Below are 22,575 nucleotides of genomic sequence, written 5' to 3'. Positions count from 1 at the left end.
CCAGCTCTCCTGGACTCCTTTCCCCTTCATGTAAGCATCCCTGGGGATCCTGCCCATCATGTCTGTGAAGGAGTCAAAGTCTGCTTTTCTGAAGTCCAGGGTGCTATTCTCCTTTCTTCTTTTGGTCAGGATCCTGAAATCTACCATCTCATGATCACTGCTTCACAGGTTGTCACCCACCTCTTTTTCCCCTACTAGTTCCTCCCTGTTTGTGAGCAAGAGGTCAAGCTGTGCATGGCCCCTGGTTGGTTCCTTCAGCACTTGTACCAAGAAGTTATCCCCAACATTCTCCAAAAACTTCCTGGATTGTCTGTGTACTGCTGTATTGGTCTCCCAACAGATGTCAGGGTGATTAAAGTCCCCCATGAGAACCAGGGCCTGTGATCTGTAAGCTTCTCTTAGTTGTCCAAAGAAAGCCTTGTCTACCTCCTCAGCCTGATCTTGTGGTCTATAGCAGACACCAACCACAACATCACTCCTGTTGCTTCAACCTCTAAACTTAACTCATGAACTTTCCACAGGCTTTTCTCCCTCTATATACTTGAGATCTAAGTAATCATACTACTCTCATACATACAGTGCAACTCCTCTTCCTTTTCTCCTCTGTCGGTTCTTCCTGAACAGTTTATACTAATGGTTCTCAACTCATTTCAGTCCACGGACCACCAGGCCAATCAAAATATTTTTGTGGACCACCTCCTTTTTGAGACATGATAAAAAAGAAAGCACTCAGCACAATGGCGGCAGCTACACTGATGCTTAGAGCCTCAGACGGAAGTTACTAGGTGACGCTATGGATGACACGCTACGTGCTTGTGAACATGGAGTAAAACAGCCTAACGGCGGCACCTGTGCACACCGTGTGACTTTGGACAATGTTCCTGTGGACCACCAAAAAAGTTACCATGGACCACCAGTTGAGAACCACAGGTTTATACCCTTCCATGACAGTGCTCCAATTATGTGAGTCATCCCACCAAGTCTCTGTTATTTCAATCAAATCATAGTTCTTTCACTGGGCCAGGCCTTCTAATTCTTCCTGTTTGTTTCCCAGGCTTCTTGCATTCGTGTACAAACACCTTAGTTAACCAGTTGATTTCCCTACCTTCTGCATTCGAATCAGGGGTCTTCTTTGTTGCTCCTTCCTCCTTGTGTTTCTTCCCAGTATCCCACTAGGTTTGTAAGCCTGCCTGCAAAGATGCTCTTTCCTTTCTTCATTAGGTGGATCCCATGTCTTCCTTGCAATCCTTGTGCCCGGAACAGGGTCCCATGGTCAAAGAAATCAAAGCCCTTTCTCTGACACTACCTGCGCAACCACACATTTACTTCCACGATTCAATGATCCATACCTGGACCTTTTCCTTCAACTGGGAGGATGGACGAGAACACCACTTCTGCTTCAGATTCCTTGATCTCTCTTCCCAGTGCTACATAATCTTCAGTAACCTGTTCAAAGTCATTCTTGGCCATATCGTTAGTTCCTACTTGGGGAAGCAGGAAGAGGATTTGATCAGTTTTGGAAGACTCTCGGTCAGATTTTGAATTCGAGCTCCTGGTAAGCAGCACAGTTCTCGAGATTCCAAGTCCTGGACAGCAGATGGATGACTCCATCCCTCTGAGGAGGGAGTCCCCGACCACCACCACCCGCTTTCTTCTTTTGGGGGTGGTGGTCATGGAACCCCCATCCCTAGGACTACACATCCCAGGCCTTCCAGTAGATGGTGTTTCCTTCTGATTTCTTCCCTGAGAGGTCCTTGTTAAAGCATTCTTTACCATAGTGCCTGTTCAGAGAGCCTGAAAGCGGTTACTCATCTTTCTTGGAATCACTCTATTTGGTTTGCACCAGAATTTTGTCTTTATGTACACAAAATGCTTCGTTCAAATCAATGAGGAAAATAAACACCATGGCCTCTTTGCTTTATAAGTGTTTTAAAGTTCAGGTCACTGATTTGTGTAGATTCAGATGTTAGTACTCTTCCTCACTAATTGCTAACTAATGGTCATTATCTGCTTCTTTTCCAGTTTTTAGGTGCTTATAGACTATTAGTTGTGCCTGTTACATACCAGCTTGGTTTTCCCATTGGCTATGTCTACACTGTCGGCTTTTGTCGACAGAGAGAATGCAAATGAAGTGCAGATGATCATTTTGTCATGCTTTGTTTGCCTAATTCATTCGAGCTGTTTTTGTGCAAAAACAAGCAATGTGGATATTTCCTTTTTTCACAAAACCCCCTTTTTGTGCAAGATCCTTATGCCTCTCCCAGAGAGGGATAAGGATCTTGTGCAAAAAGGGGTTTTTGCACAAAGAAGAAACATCCACACGGCTTGTTTTTGTGCAAAAATGGCTAGAATAGATTATGCAAATGAGGCATGACAAAATGCTAATCAGTGCTTCATTTGCATACTCTGTTCCGGCAAAAGCCAGCAGTGTAGACAAAGCCTTTGATATTTATATAACCACTGCCTCCTTTTGTCCCCTCCTCCCATTTTTTTCCCTCCCCTCCATTCTCCCCTATTTATTTTGGTTCTGGACATACAACACTCTACTCATCTGAAGAAGTGGGCTGTGCCCATGAAAGTTCATGATACGAAAGCTGTATGTTTTGTTGGTCTTTGCAGTGCTACCAGACTATTTGTTGTTTTTTAAGTTTATCATGTACAGACTAACTCGGCTACCCCTCTGAAGCCTGAGAAGCAGAGTTTTCTAGGCACTTCATATTTTAAAATGTAAAGCAGTACATTGCTCTGAAGGCAAGAAATGTGTTCTTATACTTGTAGAATAATGGTTACACAGTTCATAACAATGAAAGCAATGTTAAAAGGTTTATGAGGCATTTAACAAAAGACTATGTCAGGCTTAGTTGAATGGAAGGGCCACAGTTGTCTCTAAGTATTTAAAATATGTCAGTTTTAGATTTTTTTTATTTTAATGGATTGGGTTAATTTTTTATTACATAAAGTAAATCAGCTTATGTATGTTAAATATTGTAATAGGAGAGTGTGTGGTTAGTTATTATACAAGATTAAATCATACTACTCTGTGAATTTCCAGATAAGATTCCTTAACGTTGTTTGTGGTTCTGACTGACAATAAGCTACACCCCCTCAAGGACTCCTGAGCAACCATGAGGTCCCTGGGAATACATACCCCAGCCTCCCAGAGGTGCTTCTTCAACCCTCAGCCCCCATACCTGAGCCCAGACAGTGCTAAGAGCAGCAGCTTAAGCGCAATAGGAACAACAATAAGGGTATGTCTACACTACAGCACTAATTCGAACTAACTCCGTACAGCTAGTTCGGATTAGGAAGGTTTGTGGAAGGCTGGAGATGGATGGCACGAGACAAATGGCTTGGTCACTGTCTTCGGTCCATCCCCTTCAGGGTCCCTAGTGTTGGCCACTGTCGGCAGACAGGCTACTGGGCTAGATGGACCTTTGGTCTGACCCAGTACGGCCATTCTAAGCTCAGGGCTCAGGGTCGGGGGTCTCACTAGACCACCCTGATTTTCATGCAAACCTGCTCCTGGGTGGCCAGGCTGGCAGCTCTCCTGCCCTAGATAGCCACTTTCCTGTGCCTAGTGCAGAGGTCATGGATGAGGTCCACGATCTCCGCACTAGACCAGGTGGGTGCCCACCTCTTGCGGCCCTGGGCAGGCTCCTAGGAGCCGCCAGCCTGGTTCCAGGAAGAGGCGGAGGGTTGGGTGGTAGCGGGTGGCTGGTTCGTGCTGTGCCAGGTGTTTACCAAATGTATGGCAATGGCAGCAGCCTTCCTTCAAAAGAGGGAAGTGCTAGTGTTCCCTTCTCTGGATGACTGGCTGATATAGGCCCACTCCAGGCTTCAACTCATGACTCACATAGACCTCGCCCTAGAGCTCTTTGTCAGTCTGTTCTGAGAATAAGCTACTACCCTCAAATGGTGGTTCCTGGGGTAAGTCTACACTAGCTCGTTAATTCGAGCTAGGTAGGCAAATGAGGTGACCGGAGTTGCAAATGAAGCCCGGGCTTTAAATATCCCGGGCTTTATTTGCATATTCACGTCCGGTCGCCATTTTGAAATTTCACTAGCCCGAACTCCTCGTGGAATGAGGAGTAACAGTTAATTCAAACTAAGGACTTAGTTCAAATTAACGTTTCACTTGCCCCATGTAGCCACGAGGCAGTGAGTTCGAGCTAGTGAAATTTCAAAATGGCGACCGGACGGGAACATGCAAATAAAGCCTGGGATATTTAAGGCCCGGGCTTCATTTGCAACTCCGATCGCCTCATTTGCCTATCTAGCTCGAATTAACGAGCTAGCGTAGACATACCCCTGCAATGTAGACTGGATCTCTGGGGGGAGGCCAGATGTGTGAAGCCGTTCAGACCAGCGCATGGCCACCTCCGTCGAGAGGGTGTGCTTCTTAATCAACAGAATCTAGGGCCTCCTGAAGGGAGGTTCTAGCCACTGTAAGGCCCTCTTCTAACAAAGAACCGAACTCCTGCCTGTCGTCATGGGGCAACCTCTCTTTAAACTTTGCTAGGGTGTCCCATGACTTGAAGGCACATGCTTTAAAGCCTGTGGTGTAAGATGTGTCCCAGTGCCCCAGGGAGCTAAACAGTTGGGCACCTACCCACTGTTATTTTGTTTGCTTGAAGATCTTTATCATGAGAAAACAAAGTTGAAGACTAGGGAAATGAGAGCTACTACTAGGGACTGGAACTTGCTAAGCAAGAGCTAGCTACAGTTCCAACATTGCCACGGATGGTAAGAAGAAACTGAGGAAGGGTAGGGTCAGCAGTGGTATATATGCACTGATATAGCGGCACCACTCTAGGGATCTCCACAGCCGACCCTACAGGAGCTGCTAGGGGATAATTTTCCAACGTTCGTGAATGCGGCACATGTACACCTGAATTGGAATTGACATGAACAAGCACTTGAAGAAGGGAAAGGTATCCAGTCTGAAAAATACAGTGATGTTATAGACTTGCCTTTTTATAAACTACTATTCTCAGACTATACAAATGTGATAGGGATGTGTATAAGAGTTTGTGTGCTGCAGGATGGCAGAATTTAGCAATGTAACATAAATGTCTTGATGCTGTTTCAAATCTTGTCCTAAAAATAAAGATTCTTTACGCTCATGCAGACCATATCCTCCTTTTGGATAGTCTCTCAATAAAAGCAGAATTTGATTAATTGGCTCGGTAAGAGTAGGACTTACATTCATTCTGCAAAGGCATAATAACTGAGATCCCAAGACTGTCCTTTTTGTGAGATGATAAAAGGAAGTAAGTAGATAAAAATATGTAGGCTCAAATTTTACAATAGAAAATATTACTCTGTTTGATTTTGGAAATATAGACTGAGATTTATTTTTGTTGGAAGAGCTGGGAAAGTGAGCACTGGTTTGTTGACTAATAATTTACCTCCATTGCTGTTTGAATACTACTATGCACATCTTAAAATTTGGTAGAAATAACTTTTTAAACTAACATGTTTTAAGTATGTAGCTTCTTTATTTTTACAATCAGATTATATTTTTTTTATTATCAGAGGTTGGCCAGAATGAGAACCTCAAATCCAAATCCTCAAACTTTGGAAAACTGCATATCTAAATCTGAACCGCTTGTCATGGATGCTAGTCTCATTTTCAGACTCTCCTCTCCTTTGTTCCAAGTTCCAGATTATATGTATTCACTGTTTCCAAATGTCATAACTTCATCATAAACCTTAGAATACAGTATTGCATATTTTACTAAATGCCCCAGCTCCTTGAGACAAGTGATTGCATGGTTACATGAGGAACACATCTTTCTTTGATTTTTTTAATGAAATAAAATTATGGCATTAGCTATAATAGAAATAAAAAACTCCAAGTTGATAATGTAAAGAATGTGCATCCTAAAAGTTAAAAATAAAAGCCAGAAAATAAAAACCTGAGAATAAAAAATAAATAAATAATAGTTTAAGTCATTCTCCTGAATTTTGAGAGACTGACTTTGTGACGGTCTGCGTGGGTGCGAACGCCCCCTCCCGGAGGGGTAAGGGGGTTCAGCGGACCCGCCGTCTAGCTGTCCGAGTGCGATCACCCGGCCGCGAGTCCGGACCGGGGATCAGCGAACTCGTGGTTCCGTTTCCTCGGGGCTATCCTGGGGTACCAGTCTGCCCGGGGCCTAGGCGAGGAGACGGGGTCGCCCCCGGCGGCCCGTCTGTCGGTCGGGCCCCCGTCGGGGCAGTCCAAGTGAGAGGGTCCTGGCCCTTTTAGCTAGTCACCCCAGCGGGGTTACGTGGGTTGGGGTCTCGTGGTAGGGAGGGGGGATGTGGGGGACCTGGGCCCACCCTCTCCACCGGGTCCCAGCCCGGGGCCCTAAGTGGGGGGAGAACGAAGTAGACGTTCCTCCCACGACAGGCGGGGTCTATCCCCGTAACGCGCCTGTCCACAGGCGCCAGAAGGCCCCCGCCCCGGGCTGCTTCCACTCCCCGCTACCCTCCTCCCTGACGGGGGAGGTTCCGCAGTCACTTACCCCGCCCGAGGCGCCGGTCTCGTCCCGCGGCCGTCGTGAGGGTTCGGGGTCGTTCCCTCTCCTCCTCCAACGCGGGGGGGGTTCCCCTTGGCGGCTGGGGCGGCGGTGGTGGCGGCAGCTCCCCTGAGTGCCGCCTTGTCCTGCTCCACCGGGCCGCTTTTCAAACGGCCTGGGTGATGACATCAGGGGCGCCCGTTCCGCCCCCTGGGCGTCCTGGCGTCCGCTGACGTCATGGCCGGGGCGTCCCGGCCTGGCGTTGGTTCCGCGCAGCTCTGGCCGAGCGGAACACCGTTCGGGCTCCTCGCCTTTCAGCTGGGGCTGTCCCCGGCCCCTCCTTCCCCGCCGGGGAGTTAGCCGCCCCTCCCCCTGCGGGGTTTCCTCCCTGGCCCGCTCTCCCCTGCTCCCAGGGTTGCCTGCCGGTCCGTCCGGCGGCCTCCAGGGGGCGTCGGCGGCCCCCGCTCTAGTGCGGACCTGCGGTGGTCCGTCACAGACTTAATTTGTGACGTTAGCAATACCATATCGTAGTCATCTTCCAGAATGAACCTTAATGTGAAGCCAGAAGAGAAGAGTGAGGGGGGATTTGATAGCAGCCTTCAACTTCCTGAAGGGAGGTTCCAAAGAGGATGAAGAAAGTCTGTTCACAATAGTGACGGATGGCAGAACAAGGAGCAATGGTCTCAAGTTACAGTGGGGGAGGTCTAGGTTGGATATTAGGAAAAACTATTTCACTAGCAGGGTGGTGAAGCACTGGAATGGGGTTACCTGGGGAGGTGGTGGAATCTCCATCCCTAGAGGTTTTTAAGTCTCGCTTGACAAAGCCCTGGCTGGGTAGATTTAGTTGGGATTGGTCCTGTCTTGGACAGGGGGCTGGACTCAATGACCTCCTGAGGTCTCTTCCAGCTCTATGATTCTATTATTCTAATAATTAGGTAAAACTAACAAGATAATTACATGCTCTTCAAAAAACAAACTTTATAAAAATTTACAATTATTCATCACTTCAATAGAGTGGTAGGATGTCCATAGCCCACATATTAAATTAAGTACAGAAGGGATTATGTGCTCACAGATGGAAAAGGCAGACGGTCTTTTCCTGCCCCAGAGACTATTTTCAACCTTACAGAAAAAACTCAGGGCTCCCCAGATGGCCAAATTTAAGGAATGTTAATAAAGAGAGCCAAGAGTCTAAAAAAATGAAAGAGGAAATGCTTATTCTCTTCTCATAGTCCAGGAAATAATACAGGCAGGAATTCCCAGACAAGTGCACATCAGCAAGCAAGGAGTAGCTGTGAAATAGTGTTTTTTGCTAAACTTTGGGCTTGCTTACTCTTAAAATGTTACAATGGCACAGCTATATTGTACTGATTTGAATGCTAGGACAGCACAGTTGCAGCGCTGGAGATGTGCCATTGTAACACTGCAGTGTACACACATACTACAACAGTGGGAAGGTTCTCACATCACTGAAGTTAATTCCTCCTCCTAAGAGAAGCTAGTTAGCTTGACAGAAGACTTGTTCTGTCATCCAAGCACTGTCTACATGGGGTTAGGTTACTTTAACTGTGTGACTCAAGAAGTACCCAGTTTTGGTATAGTGCTCTTCTTTTGCAATAAACAAAACAACACTGATTTTGTGGGTATAGCTACAATATAATGTAAACCCGGGCTCAAGTATAACCCCACTTGTGTCTATACTGAAATTATACTAAGCCAGGACTTGGACCAAGAGTCTCAGGACATGCAAAGTTGGAGATGCTGAGCTATATAGTCAAGAAAGCACTCAAGAACTGAGTGCAATTTCTTTGCAGTATACTATAGCCTCAAGTCCAGAAGTAATCTGAAAGTTTCACATAACTCTATCAGTCAGCTTTGTTAGGCCTCCAATCTACAAGAAGTGCGAGGTCTGCTCCCCCCCAAAGAAATAATTTACTAACGATTGCTTTACATTAGTTACAGCAGCAATTATTATTATTATAGTCACTGAAACCAGTTGACAGAGAATGTCTTGGACTTTTAAAAAAGTTTTTTGGAAAAATAAAGATGTTAATTCTACATGAGATACAACTCATCTTTTTTTTTTAAGTTAAATATGTTCCTGTGAGTTAGAATAGGAAAGTTCTACCTGGGCAATCAGTTAATTGCTGTATTATATCTGTCCTGTGAGATATAAATCATCCTCCATTACTACCTTAAAAATGACACATCCATTAAAATATAAGCACTTCAAATAATACCTCCATGTTTTTCCAGCCCTCTGCCCAAAGCTTACCAAAAGATAAGCTGACTGGTAAATAAAAATCTATCAGCAGATAAAACACAAGGACAAATTATATGCGCTTGATATCTGGGAAAGCCTCAGATTTAAAATGTATAAGCTATTATATACATTTATTTTTATTTGTATCTATCCATACTGAGACTAGGACATCTTATGATTTACCACTAAAATTCACTGAGTTGGCACATCTCTACATTTACAAACCTACAAGCCTGCCGTTAAATCCAGAAGTTAAATCATCATTTACAAGGCAAGCAGTGTGAAGTTTGACCTAATTATATTTTACTATCTGAGCACAAGATTTATTAGTATGGTGCTGAAAATGCACAAATGAAAATGTAAAGCAACTCCCACTACAAAAAAAAGCTTAAAAAAGAATAATTTCTATGCTGCACATTCTTTTCAGCAGAATAGAGTACATACATTGGATGGTCCCCAGCAAAAGTATAAATATCAGCTTAGCTGATGAGGCACTGCTTAGGCAAGTGAAATAAAGAGACTTCAGAACCTGGTGGTTATGTGCCAGGGTAAGCAGCCTTCAAGGCTCTCTAATAATGCACACAGTGCTTCCCTTTCTACACTACTATTTTTAGCAGTAGTGTCCCACAGCCTCCTCACTGCTGGAGACTTTCACTGCTCTAGAAAAGGCACCAGCAGTGGGAAAAGATTCCTGAAGTGGGGAGGGCAATGAGGAAAAACTCTGGCAGTGAAAAGGGGGAGGCAATGAGGAAAGGCATTAGCTGCTACCAAACCCCCTCTCCTCCAACTTCCCCCACCCTCCCAATGGGGGGTTACTTTTTATTTCATGAAAGAGAAAGCTGGTAGAAAATAATGAGAACTTATATGTATATAGGTTACATAACCTTTAGACATGAGTAATTGTGGTGAAGCATGGTTGCTGCCTACCAGAGTGCTAGCAACCATTGTGTCATTTTCTCAGTCAAGAGAAGACAAAGCTCCCTTTCCATAAAACAAGTCAAACTAAATATGTATCTTGCATCATGCCCTTTATCTCACTAAACATGGGTGCTGGTGGACTGCCAAAAGGTTAGTATTTCAGAGGAGGAATCTCTAAATTGAGAATGCCCTGGGACCTGGGGTTATAGTGATCAGTCTAAAGATTACATCTAGACTGTTCTTTTTTTGAAAGGAGATATGCAAATTCTGTGCTAATTTGCATATCTTCTTCCGATCGCTTTTTCTAAAGTGTTTTTTTTTACTGAAAGCAGTTTAGATGGGTTTTTTTCAAAAGAACCCCCCTTTTTCGAATCCAACTTCATTTTTAAGGAAGAAGGATTCTTTCGAAAAAGGGGGATTCTTTTAAAAAAAAAGTCTAAACTGCTTTCACTTTTGGAAAAGCGATCAGAAGAAGATATGCAAATTAGCACCGAATTTGCGTATCTCATTTCAAAAGAAGAATGTAGTCTATATGTACCCTAAATAACCTTCAGCAAGAGCTTTTCTGCTGATGTACTAAAGTACTGCAACATAGTGTGGTGCAAAAGTCTATTTTTCAGAAACAGCATTAGTGAAGTGTCTCACACTATGCAGAAAATACCTCTTCAAATACTAGAATATTCAGTTGATTGGCTGAAATAGGTTAATTGCCGTAATTAATTTCCTTTACAGTGTAGCATGATCCTGAATCTTCGCCAAATTATTGCCACCTCAAGATTATTTCCAGAAGGGAATATTATGTACCCATTTATAAAGAAACTGTGAGAAATATTTAGCAGTCATATGCCTTGGGTAGAAATAATCAGTAAGGATGGACTTCAGACTACTCAATGGAAAACTAGCTGAGATCTTCAGGAACATATCATGTGATCAGTACTTATAATAGATTTAAACAGTTTGGGTATGTCTACACTACCACCCTAGTTTGAACTAGGGTGGTAATGTAGGCAACTGGAGTTGCAAATGAAGCCCGGGATTTGAATTTCCAGGGCTTCATTTGCATCTTGCCGGGCACCGCAATTTTTAAATGTCCGCTAGTGCAGACTCCGTGCCGCATGTAGCCGCACGGCATGGACTAGGTAGTTCGGAATAGGAAGCCTAGTCCGAACTACCTAGTCCATGCCGCGTGTAGCCGCGCGGCACGGAGTCCGCACTAGCGGACATTTAAAAATGGCGGCGCCCGGCAAGATGCAAATAAAGCCTGGGAAATTCAAATCCCGGGCTTCATTTGCAACTTCGGTTGCCTACATTACCACCCTAGTTCGAACTAGGGTGGTAGTGTAGACATACCCTTTGTCTTCTATAAAGTAGGCTGAGTATAGCTCAAACTTGGGCATCTCTGCAGCATTAGGAAAATCATTATTTGCAGTTATCTTGTCAATGATCTATTTTTAATGGGTAGGTAACTGGACTTCAATCATCCTGGGATTTACTTTTTATTTGATGGAAGAGAAAACTGGTAGAAAATAATGAGAACCATTTAATTAAGAGAAGTTCACAACTCAGGCTGTGGGCTTAGTAATTGTTTTTGCTGTCTGCTGAACTGATGTTCAAAATACTCTGAACGGGTTTGTGTATAAATTTAATGTTCTTATTGTACTTTTTAAAATCTGATTGGAGACATCCAGGTAAAGCCAGCTGAACAAAAATTATGGCGATGAGTTCCTTATTAGAAGCTAAGTAAAATAGAAACCTCTTCCTATTCTCTGAAAAGTCTGTAGGGCATTAGAACCATAAAGGAAAGAGTTAAGAGGCTCAGAAAATGGTTGTGGCTGTGGCTCACAAACCCGCCCTGTTCAGGTGACAATTATAAGAGAGGGAGGAGATACGGGATGCCCAAGTGGGGGAAAGTCACAATTTAGTCAGAGAAGGACCTTTTTCTCTGCTTATAAACCCTCAGAAGAAGACAACTTTATCTGGGTCTGTTAGTTTTCTAGAGAGGGAAGAACTTTGGTTCTGGAAATCACTGCCCTCAGCAGTGAGGAAGAGCACAGCTTGTGACAGGGCTCCAATTGCTAATAGATATAGGAGAGATTATCCCTGCACAAATACTGAGGCAGGTAGTTTGCACCTTCTTGATCCAGAAGCTCTTAGGAACTAACCAGGAGACTTGCACACAGCTACCCAAGGCTCCTATAGGTCTTGTGACAGCCAAAGAATACCTGAAGCACTGCTCTGCCCCCAGAACAACCCCTCCCCATCTTCCAAATGTCCTTTGTGTTCCCTGACATAACTGCTGTACCCATGGCCTCCTGCAACCATAGAAAGGATAAAGTCAGTAGAGATGGTCTTGCATCTACCAGGCAGACTTTCTTTTTCAGGGGTATTATGTGTTATGCTTCTTTGCATCAATGTAACTAGTGCAAAGTGGCTTTATGACAACTGTCAAGAGAGATGTTTTATTGGAATAAGGCGAGGAGAAGGAATAGCAATTGTCAATTGTATTTCTAATATTTCTATAATTAAAGTACCTACTTAATTATAGGTCTGTGTTTGAAAATTATTAAGAAAAGCTTACTTGTTCTCTTACATGAGTGCACAGCAGTACTTGATAGCCTGCAAAAGCTTTGATGTTTTGGAACGGCATCCAAATCTTTTCCTGAAGCTAATTGCAATTTCTCAGATTTCAAAATAGTATAGGATAGTTGAAGGGAGGTGGCTTTCCTGTGGGGATATGTACTTTCCGGTTTCAAATAGGTAGGATATTTCAGAACACTAGCCTCCCAGTGTATGGCTATCCAGATACTGTCCCAGACAAAACTAAAGGTTATATGGAAAGTTTGGATCTGAATTTTGGATGAAACTTTCGGTCATATTTCAGAGCCTTTTACATCATGAAAAATCAGCAAATAATGGGCCCATTCTTGCTCCCAATGAAGTTAGTTGGAGTTTTTCCATTCTATTTCAGTTTTAACAGGATTGAGTTCTGCTGCCAGCTGTACATGTATTCATCATCCAATAGATCAGGGCTACTCAACATTCAGCCCACAGCCTGTTTGTGGACCTCGGAGCAGTTTGGGTTTACGCAGGGCTCAACATGTGGCCCACAGGTGGGATCCTTTGAACATGGCCTCCCCTGGGAACACGCTCCACAATGGTGAGGCATCTTCTAGACAGGGGGATCATTAAAAGACGCAAGCGGACGGGCTGGCTGGAACAGATGGTTACAGGGTGTTGGCATTTCTAGCCCCCAGGGAGGAGGTGCTGGGAGCACTGGGGCATTGTGGGAAGTGCTGGCTGCTTAGTCTTGTGGGCAGAGCCTGGGAGGTGCTGACTGACTCACACTGGCCACGTTTGAGTCCAGCACTGTGGCTTACGGTTTAATCTTTGTATTCATGCCCATCAATGTGAAATAAGCTATTTGCATATATTTGCATATATATTTGCATGTGTGGTGAGTATCATTGTGGGCCCCCAGGGCTTCCAAAGTTGAGTAGCCCTGCAAAGAGGATGGGACTGATAAGAACTATCAGCTGGACTTTGGAAGATTGGGCAGTTCAGAAAAGGAAAACTAATTTCATTGTCTCAATTTTTGTTAGAGGATGAAAAAATCAGTCTGTTTAAACAAAGATAAAAAAATGCAACAGTTTTTAAACCAGAACATTTTAACTTTCCTCTATACCAGGGCTACTCAACATGTGGCCAGTTTTCATGCAGCCCATGGCACCTTGAGCTGCTTCCCGGGCCGCCTGCCTGCCTCATTGCTATCAGCTAGCGGGGAGGGGTGGAGGGCAGCAAGAGGCGGTAGAGCCTCCCCACAAGCAGAGCCTACACAAGGCTACACATGCGCGGGCAGAGGTGTAGCGGGGGAGTGGGCGTGGGAGAGGAGCATACAGCCCCAAACATTTCAGCAAACTGGGAGCGCTTATTTCGAATTTGGTAAACCTCATTCCACGAGGAATAACGCCAAATTAGAAACAGCTATTTCAAAATAAGTGCTGTGTAGACACTTATATCTAAATAGGGGGCCTCCAGCCTTCCCAGGGTGCCCTTATAGCCACTCCAGCCTCAACCAAGAACACTCCTCTCTCTCCCCGCTCCCCAGAGCCCTTAAAGGGGTTGACTCTGGCCACAGTGCCTGTGCCAGCTCCAAGCCTGCCAACCCAGAGCCAGCATTCACTGCCCCTGACCCAGTGGCCCCAAAACAGGACCCAGCAAGCCACTGGCAGCCAGCCTTCCACCACTCCCCAGGAGCAGTCTGCCAGGGCCCAGAGAAGGTGGGTGCCTTCCTGGTCCAGGGTAGAGATCATGGACTTTATTCAGGTTTGGGAGGGATGCCCCCAATGTCCATGATCTCCGCACTAGATGGAGGAACGTGGCTGTCTATGGCAGGATAGCTGCTGGCCTGGCCACCAAAGGCCACATGCGAACCCAGGAGCAGGTTTGCATGAAAATCCAGTTGGTCTGGTGAGACCCCCAACCCTGAGCCCTGAGCTTTCCCTCCCGCTTTTTCCCCTTGCTTCCCCCTTCCTGCTCTCTCCTCCCAGGATTCCCCCTCCCCTCTCCCACACTCTCTTCTCCCCTTTCCCGCTTCCTTTCTGCAGTCTCACCAGAGTTTTATTCCCTCCTCCCAGTTTTGTTAAATAAAGAGAGTTTGTGTTCATGAAAATACACGTATTTTATTTTACATCAGGAAGGGGGGTTAGGGAAGGGTAAGTGGAAGGACGTGAGGGAGGAATGAGGCACAAGCCCCCAGTGGGGCAGACCAGGAGGCTCTTAGTGCTCCTCAGGGTGGAAGCTCTCCCGCAGGGCCTCCTGGATACTGACAGCTCCCCTGATGGACCTTCCAGATGGCAGCCTGCAAAATGCATAACTTATTTTGAATTAACTATTTCGAAATAAGATATTTCAAAATAACACTATAGTGTAGACATACCCCAATGCAGCTGGGCCGGGCGGTGGGAGCGGCCACTTGAAAGGTATGGTTACCGTCCTGTATCTCTGGTGCCTGGTTCTGCAGGAGGTGGATTTGGTTTGGAGCGGGACTGGGGGTGCCTGGCTCTGGGGGGGGGGGGGTGCATTGGGATAAAGAAGTGGGCTGGGGTGCCTGACTCTGGGGTAGGAGAGGGGCTATTTTAGTAAATATTGTATTGGCAGTTTTTGTTTGATTTGTTAAAACTATGAATCCAAAACAAAAAACTAGTCTTCTGTTGATATGCATTTTAGTAGTTAAATTGCTGAACTGTCATTGCTAATTAAAAGTGCTGTCATATGGGTGGAAATTGGGTAAATATTGAATTTTATTAATATCAGCAGAACTGACTTAAATGGGGCCTGTGTTTTGTGTAGTCTTGCCTTAATCTTTGTATTCATGCCCGTCAGTATGAATTACTTCGTTATTTGCATATATTTTCATAAATACTTACATATATTTGCATATATATGCAGCCACGCTTAAGTTGCAGCTCTCTGCATGTGATGTGAATATCATTTGTGGCCCCTGGGGCTTCCAAAGTTGAGTAGCCCTGCTCTATAGCATACAAGATGCCCAGTGGCCACCTGGCTAGTCCATCATCTTCATCATTAAATATTCTTGGCCATGTACAAGTGGGACTACTGATCATTCTGCAGTATTAAAAACAAGTGTATCTTCCTCAGTGGAATCAAGCAAATAGTTAATCATCATACATTCTTTGTAACTAATGTCATCACTGCTTCAGAGATGGCCAGGAAGCTAAACTTTCATCAATTTATATCAATAGTCTTCAATAAATTAAAAGTATAAATATACTCAGGGTACTGTCCTTGGTCAACTATTGGAATTCATGAAAAATACTTACCAAAATTATACATAATTAAAGGAATAGCTGTGGCTTGGTTGTTGCTATGATTTTCTAAGGTACTAATTTGTCAAGGAAGGACAACGAAGCAAAAGAAGTACTTTTCACTCTCAGCTGTTCTGCAGGACCTTGCTGATGTACTCTGTACTCCACAGACCTGCATCATTAATTATTTTACAGGGGCAGATTAATCTGTGCATTGTAGTAAGTACTAAAATTTGTAAATGCTTATCTGCAGATGTCTTTCCACACACTTTAACAGCATTTTAGTAATGTATTTTCTGCTCTATTAAAATGAGTTCTAATGGTTTTTGTAATATTTAAGTTATTCTTGTAAACTTCTTACTTCTTGCAATACTAGTCAGAGACATATGACAATCATCCTCTACACTGATTCCAAGAAAGCAGAAAATAGTAAAAGTGTTTCCTGTTAAGCATATCTGGATTCTTATTTGGAGACATGTCTGAATAATTGTTTTATCCATGTTTAAACATCCCTCAGTGACAAATGTTTTATTCATCCTTAGCAGAGTATCCCAGACTGTTGCAGGTTTCATTAGCTGAAGTTTCAGATTGACTTCTGTTTGTCATAATACCACCGTACATTTACACAGTAATTTTCATTCCAAAGTAATTCAAAGTGCTTTATTTAGCATGTATATGTAAGGGATAAATTCACCACCCAGTAAATTAGAGACATCTCTTCAGTGGAACAAGATAGGCATTATGTAAAGAATTTCTATGCGATATTTTGTGTTTGTGTGTTCAAAGAAATCTCATTGATTTTGTGTAAGTGGAGCATAATTACCGGTAAATTACACAGCATTTGTGGAGAAGACCGTGAACTTGGGGTTAATGCACTAGACTCTGACTCAAGAGTTCTGGCTTCATTTCCTGCTACAGACATCTTGTGTGATCTTGTTCATGTTCATTAATCATTCTTGGCCTCAGATCCCATCTCAAAAGTTATATTTCTTTTCTCTCTTTGACAGCCTTGCCTACTTAGACTATAAGATCTTCAAAACAAGGAAATCCAATTTTAGATAGAGCTAGTTGCCTCTTGCCCCCTGCATCTCTTTAGTGAATGCCTACACTCATGATCTGCAGTGGTGCAGTTGCTGCTATGCAGTGGTTTAAGTATGGGCATACCCTTATTTCTGGAGGAAGAGACAACTTAGCAGAAATAGGAGAATCTCATCCTTTTATAAGTACATTGAAAGTAACTTTGAGTGGCTCATATTCAGAACATTCCAGTCTTACAAAGTAACAAGTTTTCAAAGGAATTACAAATCTCAAAGTTTCTGTAAGCCTACCAGACTTGTATGGTTAACTTTTCCAGTGAGCAGAAAAAAAGTCACCTATCAAATATAACTTTTCAAGTTTAAACATTTATAAAATGATTCTTTCAAAATAAAATAATGGAGGAAAGAGGGAAATAATTCTATGCTAGGTTTCACTCATGTTTTTTCCAGCCTCACATTGCATCACTATTTTTAATGTAAGCATCCTTTTGATCCTATATTCTGATGTTGTAGTAACAGATCCCTTGATAATCATAACCATGAGACCGGAAGAGACCTCCAAAGGTCATCTAGTCCAGGCCCCTACACTAAAGGGAGAACTAGGAATTAACTAGAGCCTCCCTGATGGGTGTTTTCTAATAACGGGATTCCACAGTCTTACTGGACAATTTATGCCAGGGCTTAAGCCCCCTGACAGTTAGGAAGTTTTTTCCTAATGTCAGCAGAAACTGCCCTTTCTACAATTCAATCCCATTGTTTCTTATACTACCCTTAGGGGGTAAAGGAGAATAATTTTCTCCCTTATCCTTGTAATAATCTTTCATATATTTGAAAATTATCATATCCCTCCCTTGGTCTTCTCTTCTCCAGGTCCAATTTTTTTCAGACTTCCATCATAAGTCATGTTTTCTAGACTTTTAATATTTGTATTACTCTTCTCTGGACTTTTTCCAATTTGTCTGCATCTTTCCTGAAATGTGGCACTCAGAATTGGACACAATACTCCAGTGAAGGCCATATCAGCTCAGAATACAGCATAATTATGACATTTAAAATAAATATTGCATTTTAATATAATGTATTTGGAGAGAAATCCCCCAGTAATTATATTTTTTTCTGTACAATATTTGCCCAAATCAAGTAGGAAGATTGTGTTTCTAGGTTTTGGCACTGAAATTTAAAAATGGGTTTTGCATATCTATTGCACTACTCAAATTCAGTCCCCTCAGCTACTTCTGATGCTGCCCAACAGTTACCAGTGCTGAGAATGCTGGTGAAAGTTAATCTCCTGCATGCAAGAATCATGCCATAAATCTGCAGCACAATAAGAATGTGCCCTGTGAGTGTGAGGGATCCTGCAGTATGGACAGAGGTATAGAGCTAACCACTGATCACTGAAAGTGTACTTATTGGCATAAATCCCACTGGAAAATATTTTCACTGTTACTTTTCATCTAGCTTTCAGGTACCTTTCATTGATACCAAATGCCATGTTAAATAGTACTATATACAGAAATAGGATCCAATATTGCAAGAAATAGTCAAGGACATTCGTATGGATTAGCGTTGCATGGCAATCAATGGGTGGCTTCTCTCATCAGGTAATACTCAGCATGACCAAGAGCTTCAGAATCTGACCAAAAGTGATTTCACTGGGGCACGAGTAAGGGTTTTCAGGTGAAGGCTAATAGAGAAAAGGGGAAATGAAGAGTGTAGTATTTGCTCTCTGTCTCATTCAAACAAATAGCACCCACTTTAAAGCTCACAATCATCTATTCTCTCTTTCTGAAAGAATGCTGCATGTCTGAAGAAACCATTGCATATTCTAGACTACATATAAGTTATCAAGCAGCTCAGTCAAATATGAGTCTTTCACTGACCTTATCAGAGCACTCATCAACTATTTTTTTGACAACAGCTCTCAGGAAATGTTTCCAGAATGAGCAAATATGTAGCATCTTTTGGACATTAGTAGCAACTTATATTAAATGCAGTTGGCTTATTTTTCTTGAAAATATTCCCACCCCACACTGTGGACAGACACATGGATAGATAGACGGATGCACACAGTAAATTTAAAACATAGCTGCATACATCATCAAGAGCCTCAGGACTAGCTTTCCAACATCTCCATGCAAAAAAAAAAGGTCAATACAAATTTTCTAGTTGCTCTATCTGATTAAAATAGTTCTATGTTCAGAATAAACTAATTCAAGCAGAACTTATTTTAAAAATGGCATAGAAACCAATAGTATCTGTCCAATATAGCCTGTTATGCGAATAGTATAGGAAGAAAGAGCCCCCTAATGGTTTTAAATTAATTATGAAAATAAATAGATTTCAGATTCCTGAGTTATTGGTGGAACCCAGAAACAAAATGATTTTCTGAATGGGAAAAAATTAGTAATTAGGGTAAATGGTTTATATTATTCAGTCAAAGTATGAAACAAAGAGGTGTGTTGAGTGTCTGTGCTCAAAAAGTCAAAGGAAATGAACAGTTTAAACTACGTAAGTCCAGTTTGAGACAGAAAAGTATTTACAAAGTAAACTCAATTATGTGAACCCAGGACTGACAAAAGGGAACCCTGCATGTGTAAAATGTATGCACAAACACTGTAAATACATTTTAATAACAATCTCAAAACAAAACAAAAGGCTTTGAATCTTTCCATTTTATATAAATAACTATTCCACTGAGTATTGCTAGTAGAAAAATAAAAGCTTTGTCATTTTCTTTTAGAATTTCATGATGAGCATTGAAATATTAATTCTTTTAGATACTTATTTCTGGGGGCCTTGTTGATAATACACCTCGTGGATGTAAATTAAAATTGATACATATTTTGCAATTTCATATGTGGGAAATGGGGGGAATCCTGATGAGGAAAAGAACCAAGAACCATCAGTGACGCCTCTTTCATAAGTGGTACATTAAAAGAGCACAGGTTTGATAAACAAGCATGTCTGCACGGACAAAAGGCAGAGGTGGAACATGAAATCTTTTCTGAAGCTCTTAATCAAAGCTATGCCAAAAAAAAAAAATCTGTAAATGTTACCCTCAATGCTACATATTTAAAGAGACAGGCTTGTATTTCATAGGAGCTAAGAGAGTTAGGGGTTCAGCTCCTAAGAAAATTCAGTGGGAGTTGTTTAAAAAATTCCACCATAACCAATATACTTGCTAACTCCTTCAGTACTTGACACATAACCTGTGCTCTCTTATTATTGTCAGTGTTTCCCCCTCTCTTACTTTTGGACTGGATTCTGACACTTACTTATCTTGCACAGTACTGTATCTTGGTCAGCAATCTGACTTATTTTATTGGGACTGTTCCTGTAGAGAGGCCCTGTCCAATGCATAATCCTAAATGAGTACCTGATTACCTGTGAAGAATATCACAGGAGAAAAGGCTAGAAATATTATATGTATAAATTGTGTTTATAAACTATAGAGAGAGACTGTGACAATTTATATACACTATGTTAAAGCAGAAAGCTGAACAGAACAAACATATACTGCTATTTTTTAAGGTTTGCCAATTTGCATCTCTATTTTTAGTAATTTTTTCATAAAGTATATAAAAATGAACCAAAGTTCCTTACTCGCCCATTTAAGTATGCACTATTATAAAAAGTGAACTGAATAATTATGAATAAGTTATATCATGTTATATCACTTGTGGCATTTTGTAGTTACCAGGTGAAATGATATTATTTAATATTTTAATGCTACATACAGTCCAAAGTTAAAATATTTGGGGGAGGAAAAAAGTAATTGAAACATATTTATTGATTGGTTATCATTACCAGAGGTAGACTGCAAATTAGGGATTAAAGGCTCAGACATTTTAGGATCAGTGACCTGTGAAAATTTCTTAGCTGGATGACCCACGGGAAAGTTGTGCCTGCTTGTAAGAATACATGCTCAAATTATTAGATTAACGGAGTGACTTACTCCATCCTACTCAGATAGAAAATTAAATTGGCTGGGAATATAAAACATCCTATTGTCTGGTATCAAGACATAGAAAGCATAAACATGAATGGTGATGCAAATCATCACAATTGGAAAGAATATGACATGAATGCCTTTTGTTTGAAGTCACAGGGCTCTTTTTAGCTTTACTCTTCTGTCTCCTATAAACCAAAGTCAATCAACTTCCTGACTGCTGCATAGCCTAAAGCTCAATTATTTCTTTTCTAACCTAATACCTTGCACAGTGGTAATGAAACTGTCCCCCACCAGCTGAGGGATGTATGTAATATATGACAAGTTTACATAGAGCAAAAGGTGCCGTAAAGGAGGGTATTTTCAATGTCACACCAGAACAGGCAATCAGCCCGATAGGACTGTCACATCAGGCACAGAATAACTGAAATATTCAAGAATTCACGTTTCAGCTCCTAAACCTTGGTCTTTTCTTTGCAAGCAGAATGTGAGCTATAATTGCCATATCTATAATAAGATGGCAGTCTAATGCCATATCATTTAAGACATATCATGTTTATGCAGCAGTGGTTAGCTTACCATCAAAATAGAGATTCTGTGTTAAACTACTAACAAGCTTAAGTGAAATGCCTGCCTTACCTGGCTGCACAAATAGGAGCAGTCAAGAATTAATAATACAGGAGAGCCTTATTGCTATGCTGTTATTGCCCTAAACTGCTTAGTGTCTGTGGGACAGTTTGCATTATAACATTGCACAAGCAGATAGAAAAATGTCATTTTACCCACTTCAATTTCACATAGTTGGGGACAAAAGTATAATCATGATTTTTCACAATCCAGAGCTCCCTCCTAATTCTCTCTGCATAGCATTTTATACCTATTCATCTGAGAATGACAGAAAACTATACACAATAAATACATGCTGTACATGAAAGCCAAAGCTTGTAGATATATTTTTAAAATGCAAAATATACATAAGAGTAATGCATTTTTATTAGCAGCTGAGAAAGGACAAAGAAAAACATCCTTACCTGGAGGATTAAACTGTGTTGATCATCGGTGCTGTGTGGGTTTAGTGGGGAGAAGGCAAATTTTTGTTTTCAGTAATGAATCTCTTCTTCAGAGATGAAGATTGTTAAGAGATAGGTAAAATGAACTATTCCAAGGTCCAGTCTGCTATCGCTTGCCCAGGCTTTGGGCTGACATCCTCTTGTGAAGGAAAAGGCAGCTCAGTTAGTTGTCCACTGAGGGAGCTAGGTATCAGTGTTATCAGGCACCAGCAGTCACATACTGATTCTATAGTACATATTCTCTCCCTCTCTTGCTCTCTCAGCTCTGAGTCTAAGCTCCTTCTGCTGCTGTATAATCAATCTAGCCTGTCTGAATCTAACAGGCCTCTATTTAACCAGCCAATCAAGAGAAAGGATTCCATTGCTGATCCCCAGGGTCTTTTCCAGAAGTGGTACACACTATATGAGTTTTTGCAGCAGTTTAAGCCAAGTATTTTTCGGTATTTTATCTCCCTTAGAAAGCTAATGTTTAGGAGATCCCAGCTTCGAAGCTAGTCTTGTCTCTGTGCTCTCTCATGTGAATTATTACACTCACTGTGCTGCAGCAGCATTCTGAAACCTTCCCCTCTCTCTCCCATTTCAAATGTTTTGGAATAGGAATGCTAAAGATGGACCTGAGCAGCAACTTCCTGATCAAAGCACTTGAAAATTGGGGTATTAGAAATCCAGTTCTGAGTTTTGGAAGTTGGCTGTATCTCTAGTAAATACAGAAAACAAATAGTATATGCTGACTAGAAGGGAAAATGTGCCTTGCTGTCATAGATGGAGAACCAGGCTCCTTTCTTATGTTCTTCATAATTCCATTTATTCTGCAATCCCTAACAATTCCCTACTGTAGCTTACAAATAAAACATTGGGAGGGTCACTGCACGGTAATATAAATGAGCATTATGTCACCACAAAATGCTTTATCCTGAATAGCTATTCCAATGATTATGGAAAACTTTACAGGAAAATGGATCAGCAAGCTGGTGGGTCTGGATCAGAATTGTGACCCAGTTTCGACTCTGAAA

At 42.1% G+C, this 22,575-nt stretch overlaps 1 protein-coding gene across 3 annotated transcripts in view; it reads right to left on the bottom strand.

The window, feature by feature from the left end:
• The window catches only part of CDH18 (cadherin 18), a 1,055,536-nt gene extending 1,033,424 nt beyond the window's left edge, over positions 1 to 22,112 (bottom strand). For 2 of the 3 annotated variants that reach the window (XM_075921430.1, XM_075921429.1), the window contains exon 1: positions 21,524 to 22,098. The gene's annotated coding sequence lies outside the window, so the exon portion shown is untranslated. Of the gene's footprint in view, positions 1 to 21,523 lie in introns of all 3 variants that reach the window. The other variant, XM_075921433.1, reaches the window with a different exon arrangement.
• Between the last annotated feature and the right edge of the window lie 463 nt (positions 22,113 to 22,575).

The sequence above is a fragment of the Pelodiscus sinensis genome, chromosome 2 (assembly GCF_049634645.1).
Source record: "Pelodiscus sinensis isolate JC-2024 chromosome 2, ASM4963464v1, whole genome shotgun sequence".
NCBI lineage: Eukaryota > Metazoa > Chordata > Testudines > Trionychidae > Pelodiscus > Pelodiscus sinensis.
This window is presented reverse-complemented; position numbering and strand designations above follow the sequence as displayed.